Genomic DNA, 16,794 nt, shown 5'->3' with positions numbered 1-16,794 from the left:
TATCTTTACTATAATATGTATTCAGAGAAATACCACATATATGTATATACATACATATACATACATACATACATGTCACATTAGATCTATGAATTCAGGACTGTAACCCTTAACATAAGGTTCAATAAAAATATAATTTTATGGCCTGGTGCGGTGGCTCACGCCTGTAATCCCAGCACTTTGGGAGGCCGAGGCGGGTGGATCACGAGGTCAAGAGATCGAGACCATCCTGGTCAACATGGTGAAACCTCGTCTCTACTAAAAATACAAAAAATTAGCTGGGCATGGTGGCGTGTGCCTGTAATCCCAGATACTCAGGAGGCTGAGGCAGGAGAATTGCCTGAACCCAGGAGGTGGAGGTTGCAGTGAGCTGAGATCATGCCATTGCACTCCAGCCTGGGTAACAAGAGTGAAACTCTGTCTCAATAATAATAATAATAATAATAATTTTATTTATGAAAATCTTATTTAAAATTATGTAAATAGCAATAGAGCAATATGATGATATGCCAAAAATTGTGAAGATGGTATTTAAATAATTGATACTAGCAAAACTTTGAAACTTGGTTTACCACAACTCATTCCTGAATTAGTGAAAATGTTAGTTAAAAAGAAAGGAAGATCCTAGTAGATTTATTAAAATAAAATTTGACTTGTACAAATTTTCAAGTAGATTTTGTAAGTAAAGTAAGCAGATCCCTGAAATATTCCAAAGATCAAGGCCACAGCATTCTCACCAACTCTGAGTCAGATTTCAGAGAGCCAGAATCAAGTTCCTGGTGTGCTGTTGATAGCCTAACACTAGAGGTCCTTTTTTTAAATAAAAAGTCTGATGTAATATTTTGTTCTTTCACAAAAAATGAAGAGTAGACCCTAGGAGAAAAGTATGGCAATTAGATCTTAAACAAGCGTGTGTTAGAAGCAAGCTGAAACCTAACCAGAAGGCAGCATTGCCGCGTTAGGAGTCAGTGCTGTGTTTTCAGATGGCTAAGGCCCTTTGACATTGCCATCTACTTTCTTTCATGCAGGCCTGAATTGTCCTACCACTGAAGACACAGCATGAGGTAGCTGACCCATCCCTGAGACTGCTGTGCGGGCTGATGTCGACATCACTGGCCTTGCTGCATGGATTCCACGCTGTTTCTACTGTTTACCCTCTAGCTCCTGTGGCTCTGAAATCAATAACTTCTTTTTTGTACTGAAGCTTCTCTAACATGGACAAGGTTAAAAAGAGAAAGTGTACCTTTTCAGAGTCTAAAAATGCTATTGTTCACCACATTGAACATTGATCTGAGATTGTAGCTGTACACGATAGAATGTGGAGAAACTGGAAAAAAAAATCTGACAAAACATTACAAGAGTTGCAAAAACCAGGAATGCAGAGCACTAGCTTATCCTCTGTTGACTCCAGCATGACCAGCTCAGAAGTTGCCTCGTGTCAATGCAGCAGAGCCCCCAGCAACCCCGAAGGAAGGCAGATACGATGTGACATTTAAATCCTGCTTGGGTTGCTGTTTTCATGATACTAACGGAAGATTTCACCCTGACTTAATTTATTTAACCTTTTTTAAATCAAATTCCAGGTAGCTACAGCAATTCCAAACTGCAGCCAATTGAATTTGAAGATAATGCAAATAATCTTCTACAAGCTGTTGCAGTCCTGAGAGCAATGGTTTCCTACCAAGCACAGTGGACTATTTAAAACAGTGTAGTAAGCCTTTGATTAGCTGTCTGGAATCTCTTGCAGGTGCTCTATAGCTCTTGATAAAAAATATCACCTACCCAGTGCAATGTGTTTGGAATCTAGCATGAGACTACTTAAGGCAGAAGCCATACTCTAAGGAAACACATTCAAAATTTGATTCCACATTTTTATGATATAGTGAAGATGTTAATTTCACTATATCATTTCTCTAATTTTTAATTAGTTATATTCCTCTTGATTCAATCATCATTTTTTTGACATACCGATTGGATCAGGGTCAGTCCAGAAGCTTGAGGAAGCAGCTGTCACACCTGTTTCTTGGGAGTCACCAATAAGAGGAGACACATGCTGCTGCCCATAGAAATAAATACCAAGAAACGACATCAGAGGTTCATCTTCCTTAGGAAACTACATGAAGATGGAAGGCACTGTTTTTAAAGTGGCAGGGTGGCGGGGGGATCTGTGAGACACAATGTCATTAAAAACCTAGTGGGATTAGAAAAAGAGGTACATTATATAATCAAAATATAAATAAATTCAAAATACACCCTCTGATTAAAATGGTTCAGACCATGTCTTGTTTCTTTTATAATAATGTCTTTCAAAATATAAGGCTTTACATTTTGAAAATTTTTAATCTAAAGCCAGGCTACTTAGAATCCTGGGTTTGTCACTTAGTAGTAGTTAAACTTATGCAATTGAATTCAGGATATCTGAGTTTCTTCTGTAAACCAGGGGGAAAAACTATAGGATCCTCATAGAATTGATGGAAAGGTTAAATAAGTTAATGTATGTAGAAGACTAGAACATTATCTGGCCTACCATGGAAAAACTCTAGTAAACCTGTAATCCCAGCACTTTGGGAGGCTGAGGTGGGCAGATCACTTGAGAACAGAAATTTGAGATCACCTGGGAGAACATGGCAAAACCCTGTCTCTACCAAAAATACAAAAAGTTAGCTGAATGTGGTGGTACACTCCTGTAATCCCAGCTATTCGGGAGGCTAAGCCATGAGAATTGTTTGAACCCAGGAGGTAGAGGTTTCAGTGAGCCAAGATTTTGCCACTGCACTCTAACCTGGGCAGGCGACAGAGTAAGATTCCATCTCAAAATGAAAGAAAAAGAAAGAAAGAGAGAGAGAGAGGAAGGAAGGAAGGAAGAAAGGAAGGAAGAGAGGAAGAAAGGGAGAGAGAGAAAAAAGAGAAAAAGAAAGAAAATGAAGAAAGAAAAAGAATGAAGAAAGGAAAAGAAAGAAAGGAAGAAAAAGATGCTGTAATAGTAACAGATTGACAGTAATAGATGCTGTTGCTATTACTATTAGGCTGGTGCAAAAGTAATTGTGTTTTTTGCCATTTCTTTTAAATGGCACCAACCTAATTGACATGTTTATCATAGTCACCATGGTTATTGTCATTGTGTCATGGTCACCATCATCATCATCATCACAAGTCATCTTTTTGAATTTCCACAGAAAACCATAAAGAGCCATAGCCAATATGTCCCATTATATATATATATATATATATATATATATATACACACACACATATATAAATATATATGAGACAAAGTATATATATATATATGTATATGTATATGTGTATATATACTTATATATATATATATATGCAATTTTGTATATATATATATGCAATTAAGGTCTTTATGGTACAAAGACCTAAGACCTTTCACGTTAGAGCAGGGTCAAGACTAGATTCTGGGCACTTCACTAGCAGTCAGAACTTGCTACAGAACAGACTTCAATACTATTCAGTGCTTCTTTTCGAACATCCTTATACCGTTTTCTGTAGTCATTTATTGTAAACTTCACATCCCTTCCATTTTCTCCTCCCCTTCTCCTGAAGTCTTTAGGGGATTTCTATTGTTGCAAGAAGATGCAACCTATAATTTCCCCTGACCCCTAGATGCTACTCACTGTTTGTTTTACTTACCACTTTTGTATTGCAAAGAAGTTTATGCACCTTATCTCCACATTCACTGTCTAATTCTGTCAAATACTTTCCTATTCTAGGTGAACTGATTGGCTGATCTTCTTGCCAAAACTAGCCCCTCCCGGCTTTCTGTGAAGGCTCATTTGCACTCTCTCCTTCCCCACTCTCTCTCCCTCCCTCTCTTCCTTTCTTTCCCCATCAATCCCTTTCTCTCTCACTACTATGGCTCCCTCTCCTTTTACTCTATTTTTCTAAAGCATTGTCAAAATATCTGTCATTCTTTCTACTTCAAACCAGAAAAGATCTTCCCTTTGTTGTCAAATGTTTACTTTTCCTGTGTCTTTTCATTAATTCACACACATTTTCCAGATATCGCTGGTATCTACAGCTCCCCTGACTCATCCTTAGATCCTACAATCTAGCACTTTTGTTTGTCAAGCTTATAAAATGTTTTGCCTAAAATCTACCAAAAGCTACTTTCTATTGTCTTCACTGTCCTTTTCTCAGCCGCTCATTTCATCTCTAGTAGTGACACGAAGGAAACTCACTTCTTGCTGTTTCTTAAGGAAACTCAGCTACCAAGTGGCATACAGAAATTCAAGCTCAGATACTCTGCCCCTGAGTCCGTGCTTAGAACTGTAAGCCTGTTCTGTATTCGCATCAATGTTTGGCCCTGAAATTCAACATTCTTCATGATCAGACCCAAGGTATCTTTCCAAGTTTTCCTTCTACCAGGCCTATATCCCAGGAGTTGATTTACTCATTCTTCTGAAATAAGCTTTCTTTATCCTTCAGGATGCTTTCAACTGGCAGTAACTGAAAATAAGTAAATAAATAAATAATATAAAAATAAAATGACAACAACAAAACTCAAGTGACTTAAACACTAAGAGGATTATTATCTTTTTTTTAAATTTATTTATTTAACTTTAGGTGAACACTATGTCTGGCATTTCTCCCCATGTTATCTCTCCCTCCCTCACTTCTCTCCCCACCCCCCACTGTGTCTCCCTTACCCCCCCACAACTGCCCCCAGCATGTGATGATCCTCTCCCTGAGTCCACATGTTCTCATTGTTCAACACCCACCTATGAGTGAGAACATGCGGTGTTTGATTTTCTGTTCTTGTGTCAGTTTGCTGAGAATGATCTTTTCCAGATTCATCCAAGTCCCTACAAAGGACATGAACCTACCATTTTTTTATGGCTGCATAGTATTCCATGGTGTATATGTATTACATTTTCCCTGTCCAGTGTATCACTGATGGGCATTTGGGTTGGTTCCAGGTCTTTGGTATTGTACACAGGGCTGCAATGAACATATATGTGCATGTGTATTTATACTAGAATGATTGATAGTTCTTTGGGTATGTGCCCAGTAACGGGATTGCTGGGTCAAATGGAATTCTATTTCTAGATCCTTGAGAAATCAACACATTATCTTTTTATTGTAACAAGCCCAGGGGTAAGAGAGTTCTGGAGATATATAAGTATTTAACATCACTTCTTAACATCAAACATAGATCTCAGATTCCTTCCATCATTTTGCTCTGCTATGTTCAACGTAATTTCACGTGAGCTCCTTTCTTGGTTGTAAGATGGTGCCACAGTTCCAGGAAGTACTCACAGACATGACAACATCCAGTAAGGAAAACAAGAAAAAAACCGTAGCTCCTCTGTGCATCACGCTTTTGAATGAAAAGTTTATTCCCATTCTCCTACTCGACCTTCCCCAGCAGACTTCCCTTGACGTCTCATTGGTCAGAGCTATATCACCATCATCAGGCAATTTACAAATAAAAAGAAGCATGGATTTGGACAAATTCATCAGCTTCCAAAGTTTTTGAGATATGAACTCAGTGAAAAATTGCATACCCTAACTCAGTATATACAGAAATACATTTTAGATGCTTACATAAACTACAAATGAAAGTTTCTGAAAATAGAATTTGAAATCCTTCTGTGCAGTATATTCAGATATTTTCCATTCTATTCTCTATACTACTTAATTAATTTAAAAAATTCTGATTCCAAACACTAAATTGATTTTTGAATTCATTAATAGACTTCTATCTACACTTAAAAAAAAAAAAAAAAAAAAAAAAAAAAAAAAAAACCTGGTTTAGAAATACGATTTGACCCAGCAATCGCATTATTCGGTATATACCCAAAGGATTATAAATCATTCTACTATAAAGATATGCACACAGGTATGTTTATTGCAGCACTAGTTACAATAGCAAAGACTTGGAACCAACCCAAATTCCCATCAATGGTAGACTGGATAAAGAAAATGTGCCACATATATACCATGGAATACTATGCAGCCATAAAAAAGAGTAAGTTCATGTCCTTTGCTGCAACATGGATGAAGCTGGAAACCATCATTCTGAGCAAAATAACACAGGAACAGAAAACCAAGCACCACATGTTCTCACTCATATGTGGGAGTTGAACAATGAGAACACATCAACATAGAGAGGGGAATATCACACACTGGGGCCTATCGGGGTTGGGGGCAGGGGGAGGGTGAGCATTAGGACAAATATTTAATGCATGTGGGGCTTAAAACTTAGATGAAAAGTTGACAGGTGCAGCAAACCACCATGGCACATGTATACCTGTGAAACAAACCTCGACGTTCTGGACATATATCCCAGAACTTAAAGTAAAATCAAAAACACTTTTAAAAACTGTTTTATACTAATCGGAATTCACCCAAGTCATTTTGGACTCAAGATCACCATCAGGGTCAGTGTGGTAAAAGAGGAATTGGCAGTTTTGAAGACAATCAATGCTTCCCCAGTTTTGTGTGTCTTAAATTACATATTTATTCTTTACCAATATCTATGACACCTTTCACTCAATACTCATTTGCTAAAATTGACATGTTTCAAACCTGGGCTGTTTTGATTTATTGCTTAAAAAGCTGGAGTTTTTATAATTTCAAAAAATAAAACTGATGCTCTTCAGTAGCTTGTAAGTCACAGAAAATAAATCAAGCAGTTTTAAAAATTCAAGATCTAGTTTCTTTTGATGATATTAGCAGGGTAAAAGGTCATGGGAGTTCAATTAATTTACTTTAAAATGCTCCTTTTAAATAATGTCCAAAGAATAAATCATCAAAGATTAATCAGAAAGACTGAGTCTCTCCCCCTTACTTAGAATGTCTAAGGATCTGGGAGCAGCTGGCCCCATCTCTGTTCTCTCTTTTTCTGATTCATCTTGTGGGTGACCCCAGAGAGAGGTCATTCTGTGGCCCTAAATCACATGAGTCTGCACATGGAGCCTGCCATTTTCTCTCTGCAATTACCCCGCTCTTGGAACCTTGCTGTGCTAAGGGAAAGGTTTTAAAGAGCCTGGGCTTTGTACCCCCAGGCCTGCTTTATACCCTGCTGAGCCTGGCTCTTCCCAGAACTATGGTCATTTGTATTTTTACAGTAATACACTGGTGTATCCAATATGCCTTAGCATCTGTTAGGTACAAAGCACTGTGCAAGGCTGCAGGGAACCCCATGTGAATAAGCCATAGTCCCTATTCTTAAAGAGCTTGGAGTCTAACAGGAGATAAGCCTGCAAACAGCTGCATAAGATATCGTTTAATCATGGAGATTTCAAAGAAGGGATGCTGAGTAGCATTTGTAGAGTACCCACTGGTGCCAGGTACTGGGTTAGGCTATTTATGAAAACTACATCATCAAAAAGCCATAATAATTTTACAGTATTATTATCTCCATTCTGCAGATGTGGAAACTAAGTCTAGTTATTCTTCCAGTGAGACATTTTTAGTAAGCAGCAGAGCCGAAGTGCAAAATGAGATCCCATAGACTCCAAAGTTGTTTTACGTGTGTGTGTGTGTGTGTGTGTGTGTGTTTCATTTTTTCTGCATCTTTAAGAATAAAAGAACTTTATCTGCCTGAAATGAAGACATGTTTGAACTAGGCCTTTGAAATATAAGGGATGTATTTTCCTTGGTGATGGTCATAGGGCCCCAGCAGGGTCCTGCCCAGAAGGGCAGAGGCAGCTCTTCCATGAGGCATGCAGGCAGGAAGCACAGGCTGAGTTCAGAGGGTACTTGACCAGATAGTTTGGTTGCCGTGTGAAGTCTGCTTGGGAGAGTGAGAATGAAAGCAAATCTGCAAGAAGAGGTGGGGTTTTGAAAATGCTAAATTCCAATTTCCTCATCTTTTATAATTCATTAGAAGTTCCCAGGGGAAGGAAGCCCCTCTGCAGCTTACCTAGTAGATTGAGTCAGATGGGCAGATACTGCGTGAACAGAGGTGACCTTCTCAGAATAGGAACTGGGTATTTTATTCTTTAGTTATTCTCATTATGAAACTCAGTTTTTTACAACCTGCAGTTTATCTCCAAAGAATATATGAAAGACAAAAAAGAGAGAGAGGGTATTCTTCTCTCTCTTGACAAGTTCCTTAAAGGACGGGTCAGGGTAAGTTACTGGACAGTGGGCAGAGGAGACAGGTACTAGCCAAGTGAAGCTCAGGGTAAGTTTGACTCTTCCACTGTCCCATCCTCCAGATGATTGACCTAAATAGAATGACCTTTAGTTGGGTCAGATATGACCCCTTCTCCTGTTAGGTAGGAATGGCATGCTAGGGGGACAGAAAATATTTAAGAGCAGATAGACAAAAGGAGTAATAGGCCAATGTCCTAAAGGATTTGCAATGAGACCCCACAGTAAATAATCCCAATAATCCCACGGCTATACCTTCACATCTCCAAGTCACACTTGTTACACAACAATCTGATATTTTACCTTACACTGATGAAGACAGCAGCCTAAATGTCTAACTCACAGGTTAGGAGAGGACAAGGTGAGTGACACCGGTATGGCAATTAAGCAGCACTGTCCACCACGCTTGCAAGTTGTTAATATGCAGATTAATTCCAAATGGGAAGAGACCAAACTATGTGGCAGAACAGTTCTCAAGATTAGTTTGCTTGGCTTTACAGTCAGATAAAAGTTAGCTCTTGCAGACAGTAGTCACAGCCTGAGCAAGGTGAAGCCAAAAGTGTGGGGGTGGGAGAGGAGAAGGAACAGAAAGAGGGGAAGCAAGACGTAGGGAGGAAGTTACTCTTTAAAGATGCACCTGTTTCTGTATTGGTGAAAACTTTGAGTTAGTAATAATGGCAGCTTCATACATGGTAGTGGTAGTAGCAGTAGTAGGAGTAACAGTGACATTCAGCAGGAAGTTGTCAGTGATGACTATTGTTAATAATTGATGACATATTTTTTTTTTATGCCTGTCAAAATGCAGTATGAGGGTGGACTGGCCACATTTAAATTAGCAAAGGTTAGTTGAAAAATACCAGAGTTTCTTGCTAGTGTTATCCAATAATTAGTGGAAATGTGTTAGATATATTGACTTGAGATGAGTGTGCATGAAGTTTGTGACTCTGACATCGTGAGTTGGGCAACCTTCCAGGTGTATCATACTGAGAATTGGGTTTATTCCTGCAGTGGTGTCCTTTTGAGAAACAGTTGAATCTGGAAGAGTAACAGGACAGTCAGTATATAGACCCTTCTGCTGCGTCACCATGTGGCCAAGACTGCCACATACTAAGCTGCAGAGAAGTAAAAATCAGTTTTGTGTTGGGATAACTAGCTATTCATGTACAGAAAACAGAAACTGGACCCCTTCCTGACACCTTACACTAAAGTTAACTTCAGATGGATTAAAGACTTAAACATAAGACCTAACACCACAAAAACCCTAGAAGAAAACCTAGGCACAACCATTCAGGACATAGGCATAGGCAAGGACTTCATGACAAAAACACCAAAAGCATTGGCAACAAAAGTCAAAATAGACAAATGGGATCTAATTAAACTCCAGAGCTTCTGTACAGCAAAAGAAACCATTATTAGAGTAAACTGGCAACCAAAAGAAGGGAAAATTTTTTTGCAATCTACCCATCTGACAAAGGGCTAATATCCAGAATCTACAAAGAACTAAAATAGATTTAAAAGAAAAAACAAACAAACAAATCCATTCAAAAGTGGGCGAAGAACATGAACAGACACTTTTCAAAAGAAGACATACATGAGGCCAAGAAATGCATGAAAAAAATGCTCATCATCACTGGTCATTGGAGAAATGCAAATCAAAACTACATTGAGATACCATCTCACACCAGTTAGAATGGAGATCATTAAAAAATCTGGAGACAACAGATGCTGGAGAGGATGTGGAGAAATAGGAACACTTTTACACTGTTAGTAGGAGTATAAATTAGTTAAACCATTGTGTAAGACAGTGTGATGATTCCTCAAGGGCCTAGAAATAGAAATACCATTTGACCCAGCCATCCCATTACTGGGTATATATCCAAATGATTATAAATTGTTCCATTATAAAAACACATGCACACATATGTTCATTGTGGTTTACAATAGCGAAGACCTGGAACCAACCCAAACGCCCATCAATGATAGACTGGACAAGGAAAATGTGGAACATATCCACCATGGAATACTAGGTAGCCATAAAAAACGATGAGTTTGTGTCTTTTGCAGGGACATGAATGAATCTGGAAACCATCATTTTCAGCAAACTGACACAAGAACAGAATATCAAACACCACATGTTCTCATTCATAGGTGGGTGTTGAACAATTAGAACACATGGACACAGGGAGGGGAGCATCACACACTGAAGTCTGTTGAGGGGGACTAGAGGAGGAACAGTTGGAGTAGGGAGGTTGGGGAGGGATAACATGGGGAGAAATGCCAGATATAAGTGACAGGAGGATGGAGACAGCAAACCACATTGCCATGTATGTACATATGCAACAATCATGCATGATCTGCACATGTACCCCGAAACCTAAAGTACAATTAAATATATATAATCAATTTCAACCTGCAGTGAGGAAAAACATCCATGTTGTAAAAGTCAAATGGAGTCTTCTATGGATCTTAATACTAATGTACATTAACATTAAATAATATATAGTACATATTTGCTGCGACGTTTGTTCATAAAATATGAGATATTTTCATTTAAGTCACAAATTTATTTATATATGTATTTATTAATACTAAGAGGTTTTTATAAACCAAAAAAAAAAAAAATCCAGTGTGAAAGGTTTAGTGCATAAGTAAGGTCAATAAATAGTTATCTCCTTTCCACCTTCTCATTTTTTATCTTCATGCTGAACATCTACACTAAATTTTGGGGAACAATACAACAGACAGTAATCTCTTTCTCCCTCTCTACCTGACCTCATAACTGCATACATACATAAACGCATTCTCAGATACAACAAGAAAGCTGATTTCTTGGAAAATCCAGATTTCAACATTAATAATTTGATGTGTTTCTGAAGTACAGCCATAGAAATTTGTGGGATTGTTTTTGTTGTTGCTTTGTTTGGTTTTATTTCTGTAAAAGGAACTTTAATGAACATTAATTAAATATCTAATGAAACTCACTACTCTTTAATGGTGAATCTAATAATGCTTTGATCAAGGCATCCAGTGAAACCCTGTCTCTCTGCTGCCATTAATGTAATTTACCACATCTTCACTGCCTGTCCTAGGCTACACTTGAGTGAAGACACCCTGAAGCTATCATGGGGTGATATTTTGATATTGGTAAAAATTAAATGAGTTGAAGCTTTTTCTTTGTAAGCTAAGCTCCCTTTACACCTAGCTGTGATGCCTTGCTTCTGAACTGTGGTTTCCAGATAATGACTCTTACTAGGACAGTAAAGGTGGAAATGAAGGGTGCAACTTGAAGTGTTCAGGTTGTTGAGTTTGGAAGAAATGCTGTTTTGAATGAGTTGATGATCCTACCTTACGTCGTTGGAGAGGAAACTTTAGCTCTAACTGTTTCAGAGATTTTGCCCAAGGGCCTCATCAGTAGTAAATCCAGGGTTGAGAATATAACTCTTTTGCTTTACAAATCAGAGTCCTGACACTTATATCTCCATGATGCAGAAAAACAAACTAAAATTTGTCATTGTAAAATAATGCAACTCTCTCCTGAAAAACTTATTTTGTACTAGACTTGCAATAGTGCAGATATGCTTTAATGTGTCACGTTTGGCTCAGGCACCATGCTTCCAGGGAGTTTTCTGGTGATCCCACGCTCTGTATCCTGCATCTGCCTCTGCTATGGGGCTGTTCTCCTTCCCCTCTGTATTTGTTAATATACTCATACACAATATTATAATCATGTTTGTACTCCTATTTTCTCTATTAGGTGTTAAACTTATTGAGAATATAATAGCATAAAATCAAGTTTGTTAAATGAGTAATGAATAAAGTAAATGCCATAATTCACCTTTTTTTTTGAGGCAGGGTCTCGCTCTGTTACTCAGGCACAAGTACAAGTATCTTCCTCATAGCCTTGAAATTCTGGGCTCAAGTGATTCTCCCACCACAGCCTCCCAAGTAGCTAGGACTACAGGCATACACCATCACCCCTAGCTATTTTTATTTTATTTTATTTTTTCGTACATATGAGGTCTCACCATGTTTTCCAGACTGATCTTGAACTCCCAGGTTTAAGCAATCCTCCTGCCTCAGCCTCCCAAAGTACTGGGGTTACAGACATGAGTCATCATTCTCAGTCCAATTTTTTTTTTAATTTCAAAGGAATAAAGATAATAATGCCAACAATAAGATTGTTGTGATGTTTAAATATGATGTTTTAACACTTGCTAAGTGCTTCACATAAGACATGTCAAGTCACAATTAGTGGCTCAATAGCATCTATCTGTTGAATGCTTATTCACTCTTTTTCTGAAACTATAAAAAATTGTTATGAGCCTTCCATATTGCACTTTTAGTATCCAATGATTAAGAAAGAATAATCAAAGTGCTTGACTTTGAAACTTTGCAAACTTCCAAGGATCCCTACCTCATAGGTGAGAATGTCATAAACTGTAGATTGTACCAGGACCTAGAATGAAGCTTATAGTTAATCATGAGAGCCATTATGGGGGAGCAAAACACCCACAGTACAAGCAAAGCACAATGAATGGTCCGAGAGCAACAGAGGAAGGGACAATAAAGGAAAGACAGCAGATCTTCATTTCTTTCTACTTTCCAAACTGCCCAGATTCATAGGTTATTGCCAGTATGCAGCTACTTCACTGTCTTCAATCCCTTGCTCCACAAAAATACTTGCTGTTTCTAGGTGGCAAAAGAGGACACACACACACACACACACACACACACACACACACACTCACACACACACACACACACACACACACACACACCAGTAGCTCGAGGAGGGTGTCTTAAAATAAAATAGACAACCTGATTGTGTTTCCTATGAGCCTGAAAATTCCAACTAGATTTCTTGTACTCTTTTTTTTTTCTAAACCTATTCATTAGAACTAACCCCATTTCACATGTTAGAAATGCATCCTTAACTGTTTAAACAAACAATATAGAGACAAGTGTAAAGAATGTATTAACTCACTGAAAAGTCCAAGAATAGGGTAGGTTCAGACACGACTGGGTCCAAGAACTAAAAAATAAGTTACTAAAACTCAGTTTTTCTTTCACTGGAATTTCTTCCAAAGTAGTTAATACTTTCAACCAGGTTCTCTCACATGATATAAAGATTAGCTGATAATAACCATAGTGGAAAGTAAGGTTCTTTTTCCAAGTGGCTCCCAAAAAAATCCCATAATCCGCAGTCAGTTTTATATGCTTTCGGTCTGAACCAATCACTGTGACAGGTTACGTTAGGGATACCAACCATTCTGCTTTTCTCAAAACTGTCCTGGTTTTAACATTGTAAGTCCTTTGTCCCAGAAAACGTCTCAATTTCAGGGACTCTTGGATGTCAGTCACCCCAGTTTATGTGTGCACTATCAGTCATGGGGTTTATTCCACACCAGAACGCTCAGTGGGCATAGTAACAGGGAAAAAATGCTAAGTGGGGGGGAAATGTCCCCTACATTAACCTGCGAACTATTGAAATGTGCTGACACGGTGGCCACTTGTGCTCATTGAGCACGGAAATGCAGTGGTCTACAATTTAGTCTGAATGTAAGCCTGAATTAAGATGTGCATTAAATGGAAAATACCCTAATGGATTTTAAAAACTTGCTAGGAAAAAAAGGAATGTAATATATCGTATTAATAAATTTATATTTGCATGTTGAAATGATAATGTTTTGAATATAGCTAAATAAAATATTATTAAAAATTAATTTCACAAGTTTCATTTTCCTTTTTTAATATGGCTATTAGTAAATTTTAAATTACACATGGCTCACATCATATTCCTGTTGGATGGCACTACAATAAGATTTTTTTTGAAAAGGTAATAATGTATTTATGTCATGTAGAGGTGAGGTACATTAAAAAAAAATATTTTGAGTTTCCAGACACCTTAAACAGCAAATGATAAGTGAATTAAGTAGAAAACATCCCAGGTCCACAAACAATGAGAGACAATAATGTCAAACTCAGTACCAAATTCATGCACTCAAATTTCTGTCGTCATTTGTGCCAGGACGAGCAGTAAGTCCTGGGGCTTCAGGCCCAAATGAAAAAAGAGGTTTGCCCTTTAGAAACCCACAGACCAGAAAGGGAAAAACCAGGTTTAAAAAAAAAATTATGTAAAATTATGTTGTGAGTAATACGTTAAGTTCCAGCATACACAATCTGTTTTGATTTAATTATAGTAATTACATCATCCACATAATTTTTTGTTGACTCAATCCATACTCTACATGTTCTCTCTCTATTTCATGTCAAATTCCTTGAGACTAGGAGTATTGCATTAATACATTTCATACAACCAATTGCATTTGTTTCAGTCCTTCCATTTTATTTAATGATCAAATGTTTCTTCAGCTCAAATTTACTCTCCCTAGAGTCAAGTTAGCCCAGTAAAACTTAATGGGCTTGGGGTTAAATATTGCCAAAGTCCCTTACTAACTCACTTATCTACTGAGAGTCTGTAAACGCTCTGTGTCTCATTTTCCACCAACAATATTGAGAAACAAGATACTCAGTGGATCTTTGACACATACACACTCATATTCACACACACACAAATTCAGATCATTGCTTGCAATTTAGCTTATTATTGTTAATCATCTGGAAATATCAAATGCTTACAAACACTCCAACTCACTGGCATTGTACTCTCTCAATATATCTATTTTTAAGCACTGGAAGGGGGGTCTACATGCTAGCAATTGGGTTCCCTCTAAACATCATTGAAAATGTTTATTTGAAAAGATTACCTTGTTTTCCTTCAGGATTAAGACATGGTCACTGCAGACAGAGATGATTTGGAAAGATGGCAAGCAGTTTTTGATAGCTCTTCAGAGACCCTTGTTAAATGAACATACCTACAGAAAAACAAAATGCATTCCAGCCCACACACGTTAGAGACATTTTTCAAACACCTAGATGAGAGAAGATAGCTATTACAAATAATATATTTGTTGGAGAGAGTGAAGAAATCACAAACTCGCTTGGATAAACACTATTAAATGCATACTTAGCCAGCCAATTGCGACAGTTTCCCTCTGGCACTCACTGACAAGCTTGGCTCCAGCTGTAAATTAGGTTGCAAAACTTCCTTGTCAGAGAACTCACCCCGTGAGGAGGACTCAACCCTGGCTCTGAATCTGCAAGGACAGAAAAATCAATGTGACAGAAAAGCAGTTGCTTGTGTCAGGCTTCACCAAGGAGAGAAAGGGCTTTAAATTAATCATGATTTAAGGATGCTGGCAAAACAGTGCAAAGGCACATTCCTGGTGTCTCTGAGGAAAGGAAAAAAGGAGCCTGGAGCGCTTTGCGGATGCTCCCTGCTGATCCTGCCCTTCAGTTATAAACAGGATTCAGTGTTTACTGTGGGAATGAGAAAGCATTGTGGATCTCGTGTAAACAGATAAAATGCAACAAAATTGACAAAAGTTTGGTGAAGTGGTTATGCACAGTATTGGTCGGTGGGTGGAGTGGGGATAAATGAAAGTTTCATCTTCTCTCCCAGGACCTGTGAATGAATTCAATCACCTGGGAAGATTTCAGGTCATATAGTAAATTTTGATGTCCCACAATAGCAAAAGGCTGGCTTGAACCTCTTATCTGGAAAGAGGTCAAAAATAGCCTTCTGGAGATGCCTATTTAAAAAATGTCTCACCTCTGTTGGACATTTGGGGCATGTGGATGAGGGAAATCAATTTTTTGCCTGGCTCATGCTTCAGAGCAGTGGCTTTAAAATGTCCAAAAAGACCTACTAAGATTACTGTTAAATTGCCACTATGATATGGCCCCAGTGAGGCAGTGAGCCCCAAAAGTAGAGGTAAGCTGTACCTCAGATGTCAATCACTGTTGGCCAAGGAAGATCACTTTAGGAAACTTCTGCCTCCACTACCAATTTAGGCCATTGAATCTCTGTGCTAGAGAAAATGATATCCCGGAAAGCTGATTTCAGACAGACTTGGTTCCTATGTCAGGTATCACACCTTTTCGATTTGGGCTTAAGAACTCAAGTCAATGAGCTATATTCAGTTGTTTTCACAAGTCGTCTCTGACTACAGGACCAGGGTTGTCTGGGCCTTCGACTAGACATGACTATGACACTTGTTTGTCATGATGATACAGACGTTATTCCTCAGTTCTTTCCTCTGTAAGTAGGGAGACATCCAGTGAAGACCAAACACGATCAGGCCCTATTGTTAAAAGCTTCCTTTGGCTTTATTTTATAGTATCATCTCTATCATCATAAAGCAATCATGAAACATGAGATGTTCCACCAAGCACTACACGAGTGAATTACATAGACGTTGTTCCTACCCACTAGGGCCTGTGATAGAAATGACAGAGCACTTAAACTATGCAAATATGATAAGTTCCTATAAACAACAGAGTACAGAGGCTAAATCAGCAGGAAATAGAAAATACAAGCACAGAAAACTGAGCGGTAGGGATAAACAATACCAGTAAATATTATTAGTATATACTTCTGAAAAATGGAGAATTCTGAAATCCAAGATAAGAAAAAGAAAAAATTTACATAGCTATGCTGCACTAGAGATATGACCAGATAACACATAGCCTCATTGTAACACAACCTTTTGGGCAACATTGGGTAACAAGCAGCTTCCAAAAACAAAGCCATCAGTGCAGTTTTCT

General features: G+C 38.1%; 1 long non-coding RNA gene across 4 annotated transcripts in view; it reads right to left on the bottom strand.

Moving 5' to 3' along the window:
* Window positions 1-15,147, bottom strand: part of LOC141584276 (uncharacterized) — a 207,790-nt gene extending 192,643 nt beyond the window's left edge. For all 4 annotated transcript variants that reach the window (XR_012517216.1, XR_012517218.1, XR_012517217.1 and 1 more), the window contains exon 1: window positions 14,895-15,147. This is a non-coding gene — a long non-coding RNA (uncharacterized LOC141584276). The remainder of the gene's footprint in view (window positions 1-14,894) is intronic.
* Between the last annotated feature and the right edge of the window lie 1,647 nt (window positions 15,148-16,794).

Source organism: Saimiri boliviensis, chromosome 4, assembly GCF_048565385.1.
Source record: "Saimiri boliviensis isolate mSaiBol1 chromosome 4, mSaiBol1.pri, whole genome shotgun sequence".
Classification (NCBI taxonomy): Eukaryota; Metazoa; Chordata; class Mammalia; order Primates; family Cebidae; genus Saimiri; species Saimiri boliviensis.
Note: the sequence above shows the minus strand (reverse complement) of the source record. Positions and strands in the feature narration are given on the sequence as shown.